We start from the raw sequence: 12,267 nt of genomic DNA, 5'->3' as shown, positions 1-12,267 counted from the left end.
TTTGGTTTAAATGTGGATAGGGAATTGCATACAGTTTTATAACTGACCCACCTGGTAAAAGAGTGAAGCTAAGAATTACCGGTGGTGATGTATCATAAATAAATACCCAACAAACAATAGTTCATAAATTTGAGGATTAAGATAATCAAAAGGGTGAAATTAACTAAATGTACGAGCTTATAACTGAAAAACAATGCACATTCATAATATAAATATATACAGAAATGATGTGGGAATGAGACATTAAAGTTTCTTCTTCCTCTTAATTCTGTTTAAAGGTTATTGAGATAGCTGTTGGTCTAAGAATTGGAACATAATTAATCTAAAACTGAATAGGTGACTAGAATGAGCATAGAAGTAACAGAGACATATGTAGCAGAACAGTAACTTGGCCTACCAATGTCTTAAACATCGGGAGTAATAACAGGTTCATATGCACTATGTACACCATGAAAATATTCTTAAAATAAGAATTTTTTTCAAAATTACTTAATTTATCCAATAAAAGCGCAAACATAATAAACTTTTTTTATGGTCCCCTCTTTTCTTTCATCCCCCGTGTCCAAAAAGAAAAAGAAAAACACAAAGAAATAATAATTGACTGAACACCAATCTACTATACAATAAGAAGGGACTATGTCTTATCAAAATATAAAATTCACATGTGGCAGAACGGCACGTAACACACCAATGACTCCTACAAATGAAGTGATATAGGGTTTGATTCCCCTATGTAAATCACTGACTACCAAAAATATGACTAAATAGCTAATTTAAACTAATTATTCTTATGTTATTTCACTACATTATTTTAATCACCTCTGTGGAATCCCTTTTTTTATTGATACGTTTATTTATTTTCTAATGGAGTAGAAAATTGCCAAAAACACAGTACTTTTTGTAACTTCTCAACAAAAATGCGTGCTTAAACAGGTGAGAGCAATTAACATTGAGGCGGAATATAAATAGAAGGCCAAAATTTACCATCTCCACACAACTTTCTAACCAGACTGACAGACGGACATGCTGATAACCACTGTAGTAAGCAAACACAAGTTGCATGTTAAAAATTTCTTTAGAAGGAGAGAGTGATAACTAAAAAAAGCGGGGAAAAGCCAATATTTCTCTTCCGCATGGAATGCATGTTGTAATACAGAGCAAACACTAGGCTAAAACCCGGTTAAAAATCTAAGAAATGTTAAACTAAGGGGTTGTAGTGTATCGCAGGTATGCAGTTAAATCTTGAGGCAAGATGATAATAGTAACTTACAAATATCCTTGGGTGGGTGAAACAATTTCCCCCAAAATAAATGAGTACTTAAAGTATGTCTTCTGCACAGGATTAAGTGGTTTATTCAACTAATAAAAATAATATGCAAAAAATGGATACATCGAATATGGTGGCCACTCTCCCGGATGATCTCTCACCACAATAAGAGGGTTAGTAGAAGATAGTCGAAATCCAATTATTATACAAGGGATAACCCGATTAAATAAATCGAGATTAAGAGCAATTATCTTGCATTCATTTTTACAGTGTTCCGTATCAGGGGGAGAGATAAAAGAAGAAGGAAGACAAGAACTAAACTATATTTGAAATGTGAAAAGAAAGACCCTATGGATTAAGGTGAGGTACTAGATTAAAGTGAATTTAAATAAGGAATACCAACATTAGGGCAAGAATTAAGGATCCTTTTGAACATTGTTTCAGGAAAATGGAGATATATAAATTGATTGAAAATATATAACAACTGAAGAATTAAGTGGAGTAGGTTCAAATAAGTGTATGGAAGAGGGACCAAGAGGAAGATATAATAATAATAAACAGAAAATCAAGAAATTTGGAAAAGCCAAAGAACGGAAACAATAAGATAAATCATGTTCTTATCTAATTTTCAATACACAAGGATACAAGTAGAATCACTGCTGTTTCTGGTAAATACTAATTGATGTGGTAGGAATAAACAGTATGCCTAGAATAAAGGTGAATTTCCCCTAGGTACAATTAGCTACAGTGGAGCGAAAAAGAATAAAAATTGACGAAGAAAATACTACAAAATAGTCTATTATAATGGTTGGCTAACACAAAAAAAAATGTTTGTTTTACTGTTTTACATGATTGTTAATATACTGGTGTGGACCAGTACCTGAGGTTAATAAGCACCGGGCAATTTTCCTGCTACCTAAACACTTTGAGATATACATATATATATATACTTATATATCTATATATATATATCTATATCTATATATATATATATATCTATATCTATATATATATATATATCTATCTATATATATATATCTATATCTATCTATCTATCTATCTATCTATCTATCTATCTATCTATATATATATATATATACATACACACTGACGAAGGCCAAGTGCTGAAACGCGTCTGTGGTGAGCTTGTAGTTAATAAACTACTGTGTGACGAGTATCCCTCGAGTGCTGTCTTTTCTTTTCCTGGAATTGGATTTGAACGAGCGTGATATATATATATATATATATATATATTACCTACTGGCGGTCGCCAGTAGGTATATATAGTTAGGATTTTTTCTCTATGGGATTTTTGAAAATTCTATGTCTAATAACTTTGGCGTTTGTGGACGGAATTGGCTGAAATTTTCAGGAAAATGGCACCTTTTGTTTCTGAGCAGCCCTTGAAAATTTGGGGGGGGTTCGTCAAGGGGGGGCCGAGAAAAAAGGGGGGTCCCAAAACGTGTTTTTAACATTGAGTTTTCCATAGGGTGGTTGGCCTCACTTTTAGCCCGAACGGCTGAATGGATTTGCACGAAACTTGGCAAAATTGTAGGGACTGGTAGCCCGATGTGCCTTTTGTAGGTCTCAATATATGTGCTCCAGTGGATTTTGAGAAATTAACGTTTAAAAAAAGATATATATCTGTAACAGCGGACCTGGCAGCGTCCCAGGACGCGTACTTTTCGCGCAACGGAGCTTTGTGAAGCGAAGCTGATTGGTTCTCCGGCGTCTGTCAACATTCCAAAAAGTCCGTAGCGGCCGCCATCTTGTCTCTCGGTAGGATCGAGAGACAAGAGGAGGTCAAAACAAAGGGGGAAATAACTATAAGGGGGCATAGTAGATCCTCGCTGACCCCCTAGGTTTGATGTGGAGGTTTTAAAAGGGCCCCGCGGGGCAAAAAAAAAACAAAATAATAATAATCGAACGGCTGAATGGATTTGCACGAAACTTGGCAAAATATTAGGGACTGGTAGCCCGATGTGCCTTTGCTAGGTCTCAATATATGTGCTCCAGTGGATTTTGAGAAATTAACGTTCAAAAAAAGATATATATCTGTAACAGCGCTCCGCTTCGCGTACTTTTCGCGTTACGGAGCTTTGCGAAGCTGATTGGTTCTCCGGCGTCTGTCAACATTCCAAACAGTCCGTAGCGGCCGCCATCTTGTCTCTCGGTAGGATTGAGAGACAAGAGGAGGCCAAAGCGAAGGGGGAAATGACCATAAGGGGGCATAGTAGATCCTTCCTGACCTCTTAGGTTTGATGTACCATTTTGCCAAGTTTGGTGTAATTCCGTTCAGCCATTCAGGCTGTAGACGTATGTAAATGTCCTATGGAAAATTGCATGGGGAAAACACATTTGAAAGTGTTGAAATTTAGAACCAATTAAAATGTTACTTTGGTTTTGTATTTGTGTGTGATGAAAGTTAATTGGTTATGTATATATGTCAAATGAGAGGAAACCACAGCCATTTTGTGATACTACTGTCTGAGGTACATTTGTGAGGAATTTTTGGTGGTGAATTTCTGGTGTTTGATTTACACAGTACTAACACTTCTGCTACTTTTAAAAAGGTGAGTTGTTAATTTGTAAGGGGAACTATGTTGTACACTTGAAGATAATTTGAAAAATGTTTTCTGTTATTTATTTGCAGTCCTTCTGTTATACTAAATACTTGATAAAGTTAGTTTTATATTATGTATTACTAAAAACGATAAATGAAAGTGATTATTTTTTTCTGCAATTTACAGCAAGCAATTTCAAAATAAAATGGCTCACAATGAAGAGACCGTGGCAATTTCTTTTGAATTGTCCACTACATTGATTGAAATTGAGAGCACCAATAATGAAATATTGTCACAAGGAGGACATGACTTGTATGATTCCATTAGATTGATTGAAATGGACAGCACCAAGAATGAAATATTGTCACAAGGAGATGACTTGAATGATTCCACTACATTGATTGAAATTGAGAGCACCAATAATGAAATATTGTCACAAGGAGGAGATGACTTGTATGATTCCATTAGATTGATTGAAATGGACAGCACCAATAATGAAATATTGTCACAAGGAGGAGATGACTTGAATGATTCCACTACATTGATTGAAATTGAGAGCACCAATAATGAAATATTGTCACGAGGAGATGACTTGAATGATTCCACTACATTGATTGAAATTGACAGCACCAATAATGAAATATTGTCACAAGGAGGAGATGACTTGAATGATTTTTTTGATCAATCTCTTGATGGCGAATTTATCGAGTGTTTGGAGACCATAGAGTTACAAGAATCATCATTGGAGACTTTTAATGAGGACATTGCTGATGAGGACATGTTACTAGTTCTTTCAAATTTAGAAAATTCTGAAGAATAAATTTATATTTAGAAATCAAAAATTGTTTGAGACATTATTCATTTTTATTTTTAATTTATGAGGTTGTAGCGAAGTGATTGTAGTATAAAATGAGATTTATAGTATAGAGTGCAACATTTTTATGTTACATGGTAAGTTTACTCATATTTACTTCCCTTCTGCCACTATATTATCTCCAATGTGTATTTGACATCTCTTCTTCATCTCCGGCCTCCTTTCTCTCACTGTGTGTCTCCGATGCATCTTATCGCTGCTATTTTGTGTAATTACAGAAGAGAGTAAAATAAAATAGTTCGGAACGTGAAAAGGGGGCAAAGTAGAGTACTCCTCACCCCCTAGGCCTTTTTAGGCGGTCCCAAAAGGATCAGTTTCTGCTTTCCTGAGAGATTATGGTATGAGTTCCATATACCACAATAACTTGCATTACAACATGCAAGATATCTATCTCCTATTACCAACTTTTGGAGATATTCGCGCTAAGCGCGAATATCTCCAAAAAGTAACACCTGCCCTAAGCAGTTCTTAGCCATGTTATCCAATGGGAGGTGGATAACATGGCTAAGAGCATTAGCTCGGTAATGCATGAATATCGCTGAGTTTTTAGCGATATTCATGCATTGCGGCCGTTTATTATCGCATTTGCGATAAACCTTGATAATAGCAAGGTTTATCTTCGATAATTTCTGACGATGCTTAGTGGTAAAAAATTGGTTGGTAAGCATCGTTAGCGATAAATATCGCTTAACTTTGGTAATATGCCCCAACGTCTGTTAACGTTCGATTCGAAGGAAATGAGGAAGTGTTGAAAAACATTGTCTGCGCCATCTTGCCTTTTTTGAAATGCCACACTTTTGTCGTGCACGGCAGCCATTTTAGATGTCTTGACCAGACCCACTCTCTGCACGCTGTCGATTCGTAGCATGGCTCCTCACCCACGCAAGCATCTTCCCTAGGCACTGGTCACCACCGCTCTCTGTCTTATGCATGGGCAATAAACCTCCCCCCATCTGCGCTGCTCTTCCCTGAGAATCACACTCTGTGCCCGCCCGACACCTCCCTTTCGCCCTATTCACTACCGCACCCTCTGACACTCCTCTTTCTCTGTGTCCGATTGTCCAGGATATCAGCTAGCCCTGCAGATGTAGTTTATGGCCCCAGCTGTAAAGAATCACCCCTCTTCAAAGGAGTTATAGTAGATCAAGGCCCACACCCGATGAGATCCGTCACACCACACGTGTTCCTACTATCTGAAAACCATCCTGTATTGTGATTGGGGAGGGGACCGAGCCTGAAGCGGAAGATTCCAGGAATGACTCTTTGTACATCAAAGTTTTTACAATTATGTGTCACATTAAAAATATATAGCACTCCAACAAAGTAGTAGGAATATAAAACTTTAATAACATATAAATATATACAAGAAAACAAAAACAGTAAAAACATTTAAACAACGAAGAGACCGTGGCAATTTCTTTTGAATTATCCAATAGATTTCTTGAAATTGACAGCACCAATAATGAAATATTCTTGTCAGTAGCGGTCTGTTGTGCGAATAGTTCCAAGGCAGCAGAACGCGCTGAAATCTAGATGGCACGAAAGTGATGTCTAGTAAGTTGCCGCCCAGCAAAAAACGGCGTGGGGCGCCGTGGGGGTGAGTGAGTCCAGTAGGCACCACAGCTATTCTTACCGGCATTGCAGAATTACTGCTGGGGACAATGCCTGTGCTGTAGCAGGGTCACAGCAGAAACAAAAAGGATTCTGTTGAAGATGTTGTTGGTTTTCAATTTGAAAACAGTTCTGGTGTCAACTGCTATGCTAATGTAGTGGTTAATGTTTTGTTTTCTCTAGAAAATGTAAAAGAGGGGGAGGCAGTCCAAAGTTCCGTTAAAAGGGCAAAGGAAAGGATCGGTGGTTTGAACTATCAGTCAAAAAGGGGAGGGGGTGCAATAATTTTTCCTACCGGGTCACACTGTGCTTTCACCGGAAGTGAGGTCTGCAGGATTCTAGTAATTCAAAGTGAGGCTGGCGCCAGCATGGGAGCGCCGACGTCCCGCGGATACAGTTTCGTCACTCCACGGGCGATCATGGCAGTCATTCCCCATCGGGGGTCGGAGACTCCCGCGGCTCCTCTAGAATCTTCAAGGTCGTGGAGGACTACGGTGGTGGAGTCAACCAGTGACCGGGCCATTTCTTTATGCTGGGCCCGCTCTTGCCAGGTCGACCGCCATTTTGAGAGTTCGGCAGCTACCGGCGATCGTGGGGGTCACATGAGCGGACGGGCTCCACCCTGCCGGGCGAGACGTTGCAGCATGGCCACAGTGGAAGAACCTTTTTCCGGGCGCCTGGAGCGCTGAGGGTGCAGCTGGGAAGCCTCCACCTGGGGAGGCGGGAGAGGCCTGTTCGCACCGTCTCTCCCTCCCAGTGCACCCCACGGCGTCTCGCTTGAGATTTGTTATGGCCGGACCAGGCGATGAGGACGAGGGGGGGGGGGGTCGGAGGCATGTGCAAGACATCCCCCCCCAGTGTTGTCGCAGCCATTATAAAAGAAAGAAGTGTCCCGTCCGTCTTCGGGCCGGGCTTCCGGTGGATGTCGGCCGGACGCCCCTGGCTCTGGCCCCATGAACGGGTTTCTTGGTTTATCGGCTGCAGCCGGATCCCGTCGGCCTCGGCCCCCCGACCGTTGGTGGTCGGACCGGAAGAGCATGTGGCGGGACTACCTGCAACTCTCAAGGGCCACCGCGGCCGGACTGGGAGAGAGAGGGGAGGGTCGAGGAGACATTCCCCCCCCCTGCAACTGTTCAGCGTTGTAAAGGCAATCCCCTGGCCGGGTCCCGCTGGCCTCGGCCTCTCCTCCGGCTACACCCTACGTTAGGATCTCCTGGCCGAGGCGTGGCAGCAGGACCTGCCTTATATGGGCTGCTCCCGGCTGGGCGTAGCCGGAACCCTGCCCCACCTTGGAAGTTTCCAGAGTGGGGGTGGATGTTCTACTGACTTGCATTTTCCCTAGTCTATCGATTATTTTGGCGTGGCAGGCGGTGGGACAGCGAGGGGTGATTTGGTTTCTCTTACTGTTTTTCTGGTCTCTCACCACTGGCATATTTTAACGTTTTCTTGTTTCTAGGACATTAATAGGTTTTATCATTACGTTATGTTATCGTTTCTTTGTTCGTTGTTTAATAAAAGTTCATGTTCATCAGTGGCCTACTGATTTTCGTTTTCCTATTTTTTTCTTTCCAGGTTGTTTCATGGTAAAGTTTCTGTTAACAGGATACAGTGATCACTTCGTTATTATTGCATATGTCCTTTTCACTAGGGGTGCTCTCTGGTCGGGCCAGATGACGTATCTCTAGTAAATGGTCCGGGTGAAAAAGGTGCATCAATCAGTGGGGAGTAGATAGGCATGACAGATTACAACGGGGGAGAACGGTCCGCATTACGTACCCTTTCACTACTTGCAAAGATTTTCCTACGTTTATTTGCAAACAGGGAATACCTCCAAAAAGAACTAATTCCCAAACAGTCAATGTTCGGACAATCAATCAATCAATGAGGAATGAAATAGGTACGACGTGTTAAAGGCTTGCGTTACCTACCCTTCACTATCTGCAAAGGGAGAGAGAATATTCCTATTCTTCCTCGTTTGCAGGTAGAGAAGATCCTTAAGAGAATTAACTTCGAACAATTCAATGCTCGATTGAAACAATCAACAAGGGGTACTGTGAACACAAATGAACGCCGCTTATATACATACGCATTGCTATTTTCAACAGGTTGTTCCTAATGTTTCTATTTTAGCGAGGTCAAAAAGAGATCCCATTAGTGGCCTACTGATTTTGCTCGATTCCTTTTGTTTTTTTACACGATTTTTCGCTATCTGCAAAGACTAAACAGAGTATTGCGACTCTGTGCTTGTTTGTAAATAGAGAATGAACCAAAGAGAACAATCAATCAAATGGAGAGAGAAGCAGGCACGACGGATTACAAAGGGGGCAAAGGGCTGCGTTAACTACCCTTCACTATCTGCAAAGAGAGAGTACTCCTAATAGAAATGAGGGGTGGGGGGCAGCATTCAAAGCAGATCAGTGTGCATAAACACGAAAATGTTTTTACTTACCACGTACTTGACATTCAACAGCTTATGATATTTGCTATTAAAAAACCATTGAAATTCACTGAAAAAACCATAGGTTATAGACCATATATAGTTAGGAATTAGCATTTACAAAACCTTGAAAATTCACTGAAAAAACCATAGGTTATACACCATATATAGTTAGGAATTAGCATTTAAAAAACCTTATTTTACTCACACAAAACCATTGAAATTCCATATATAGTTAGTTGCACTAACTATATATCGCGCACCCGCAATCCACTGCTGATCATGTCACATATTACATCATTCATGACATGGTCAGTGACATCACTGATGACATCACTGATGACATCTCAAATGACATCACTGATGAGATCACTGATGACATCATCCAGTGACTGTGTGTTTCTGTAAAGTTTAAATATGTTTTACATATTGAAGAATGAGTAGATGTATAAGTGTCTGGACGAAGGATTTAGTAGGTGCATGACTGAATGTATGAGTGAGTGATTAAATGTGTCTCACTGAGTGCATGGGTTAGTGACTAAACTGTCTTAATTTGTGCATCATTATGTCTGTTGTTCTGTAAACTGTTGCATGTGTTGATCAGTAGCTATATGATTAACTATATGGGTTATTGATTGATTGTCCAAGTATTTGTATAGGAGACTGAGTGTGTGTGTGGCTGGCTGGGAGGTGTGTGACTCTGTGCAGATCAATGTGTACTTGTATCAATGATTGTATAAGAAAGTAAGTATGTGTTAGTATATGTTTGAAAATGTAAGGTGCTCTATGTTTAACTGTATAGACAAGAAAATGGAAGTGTGATTGATTCTTTACAGGACTGACTAGGTGTGTGAGTAACTCCATGGATGAGTGGCAGAGTGTAAGTGTCTGTATAGGTGTATGAGTGCATATGATAGTGTTGTAAAGATGAGTGATTGTATGTATGAATGATTGTATGGTGAATGAGTGAATGTGTGTGTAGACGTAGGAATCAGTGAGTACGTATGTAGTAACTAGTATTGGTGTGTCAATGGTTTCAAAAATTATACTCTGTATTTAACACTGGGTGAAACAGAGGTTATATTAAAACGTGAGGAGATGCATTGTATTGTCACATGAATGATATCATCAGTGATGTGGTCATTGATGTCAAATGAGATGTCATCAGTGATCTCATCAGTGATGTCATTTGAGATGTCATCAGTGATGTCATCAGTGATGTCACTGACCATGTCATGAATGATGTAATATGTGACATGATCAGCAGTGGATTGCGGGTGCGCGATATATAGTTAGTGCAACTAACTATATATGGAATTTCAATGGTTTTGTGTGAGTAAAATAAGGTTTTTTAAATGCTAATTCCTAACTATATATGGTGTATAACCTATGGTTTTTTCAGTGAATATTCAAGGTTTTGTAAATGCTAATTCCTAACTATATATGGTCTATAACCTATGGTTTTTTCAGTGAATATATATATATATATATATATATATAGATATATATATATATAGATATATTACCTATTGGCGATAGCCAGTAGGTATATATAGTTAGGATTGTTTTCCATAGGGAAATCGCAACATTCTATTGGGAACAACTTTGGCGCCGGTTGAGGAATCTTCCTGAAATGTTCCTTACCTTTGCCTCGCGGCGCTCCGGTCCTTCCCTGAAAGTTTGGGGGGGGATTCGTCAAGCGGGGGCCGAGATAAAAGGGGGGTCCCAAAACGTGTTTTCCCCATGTTAATTTCCATAGGGCGGTTGGACTCACTTTTAGCCCGAACGGCTGAATGGTTTTCCACCAAACTTGGCACAATTGTAGGGACTGGTAGCCCGATGTGCCTTTGCTATGTCTCAAGATATGTGCTCCAGTGGTTTTTACGAAAATTAACTTTGAAAAAATATATATTGGGCTACATTGGGCTATATATATGTTAGAGCCCAAATGTAGCCCAATGTAGCCCAATGTAGCCCAAAGATGGCCACCAGAGACAAAAAAAACAAATGTAGCCCAAATATCAGCCAGATGTAGCCCAACTATAGCCCAATGACAGAATGTCCCAGAGTGTTCTAAAGAACAACTAGAGCGCTAACAGTCTTACATATGACAAAAGTATGGCACACCTGAAGTCATCTTGATTGGAATAAAGTGTTAACACTTAAAACATTTAATTTGCAAAGGAACAAAATGAGGGGGTTCATTTTGCCATAGAAATTATGATTAGTGCTGAAGAAAGAAAAATTAGGGCACATTTTGGTGACTTCTCAAATTATCTTATATTTCATTAAAAAAATTCTGATATGCAGTCTCCCAAGATGGGTACCAGAGACAAAAGAGCCTGTGCTTAAAAACTCTGTTAGCAAAGCAGGCATTTGAGATTTAAAAAACGTTTTAATATATAAAAACGTTATCCGCTAATAGAATTAGCATTTAAAAAACCTTGCGAATTCAATGAAAAAACCATAGGTTTCAGGCCTTATATAGTTAGGAATTAGCATTTAAAAAACCTTGCGATTTCACTGAAAAAACCATAGGTTTCAGGCCTTATATATTTAGGAATTAGCATTTAAAAAACCTTTGAAATTCACTGAAAAAACCATAGGTTTCAGGCCTTACATAGTTAGGAATTAGCATTTAAAAAAACCTTGCAAATTCACTGAAAAAATCATAGGTTTCAGGCCTTATATAGTTAGGAATTAGCATTTAAAAAACCTTGCAAATTCACTGAAAAAACCATAGGTTTCAGGCCTTATATAGTTAGGAATTAGCATTTAAAAAACCTTTGAAATTCACTGAAAAAACCATAGGTTTCAGGAGTTATATAGTTAGGAATTAGCTTTTAAAAAACCTTTGAAATTCACTCAAAAAACTATAAGTTTTAGTGGTGTTATAGTTAGCTGGACATTTTACTCATACAAAACCATTGAAATTGCTCCTATATAGTTAGTTGTACTAACTATATTTCGCGCACCCGCAATCCACTGCTGATGATGTCACATATTAGATCATTCATGACATGGTCAGTGACATCACTGATAAAATCTCAAATGACATCACTGATGACATCACTGATGACATCATCCACGTGACAATCACATACACCTTTTCATACACTATTACAATTTTTCATCACTCTTTGTAAAATACAGAGTATCATATTTAAATCCATTGTCACAGCAATACAAGTATCTAAAAATCCACTCAGTGATTCATAGATGTATACACACATCTAATCACTTACCTATGGATTCACTCATACATGCTGTCAATGAACAATAGAACACTATCAAAAATACTTATACATCTATATCGACATTAAACAACAGCACGCATCCTATTCACATATGAAGTCATCCTACTCACTTATGCAAACAATGGATCATACTTACATATTTACTTAGCAAAACACTTATACAAACACCACTTCTTCTATTCATTTAGATAGTAAGTCATACTTAGTGAATTATAGAATCATTATTACAAGTATAAAGTTATCCATACAGTCACTCA

The sequence above is a fragment of the Lissotriton helveticus genome, chromosome 6 (genome assembly GCF_964261635.1).
Source record: "Lissotriton helveticus chromosome 6, aLisHel1.1, whole genome shotgun sequence".
Taxonomy (NCBI): Eukaryota; Metazoa; Chordata; class Amphibia; order Caudata; family Salamandridae; genus Lissotriton; species Lissotriton helveticus.
Note: the sequence above shows the minus strand (reverse complement) of the source record.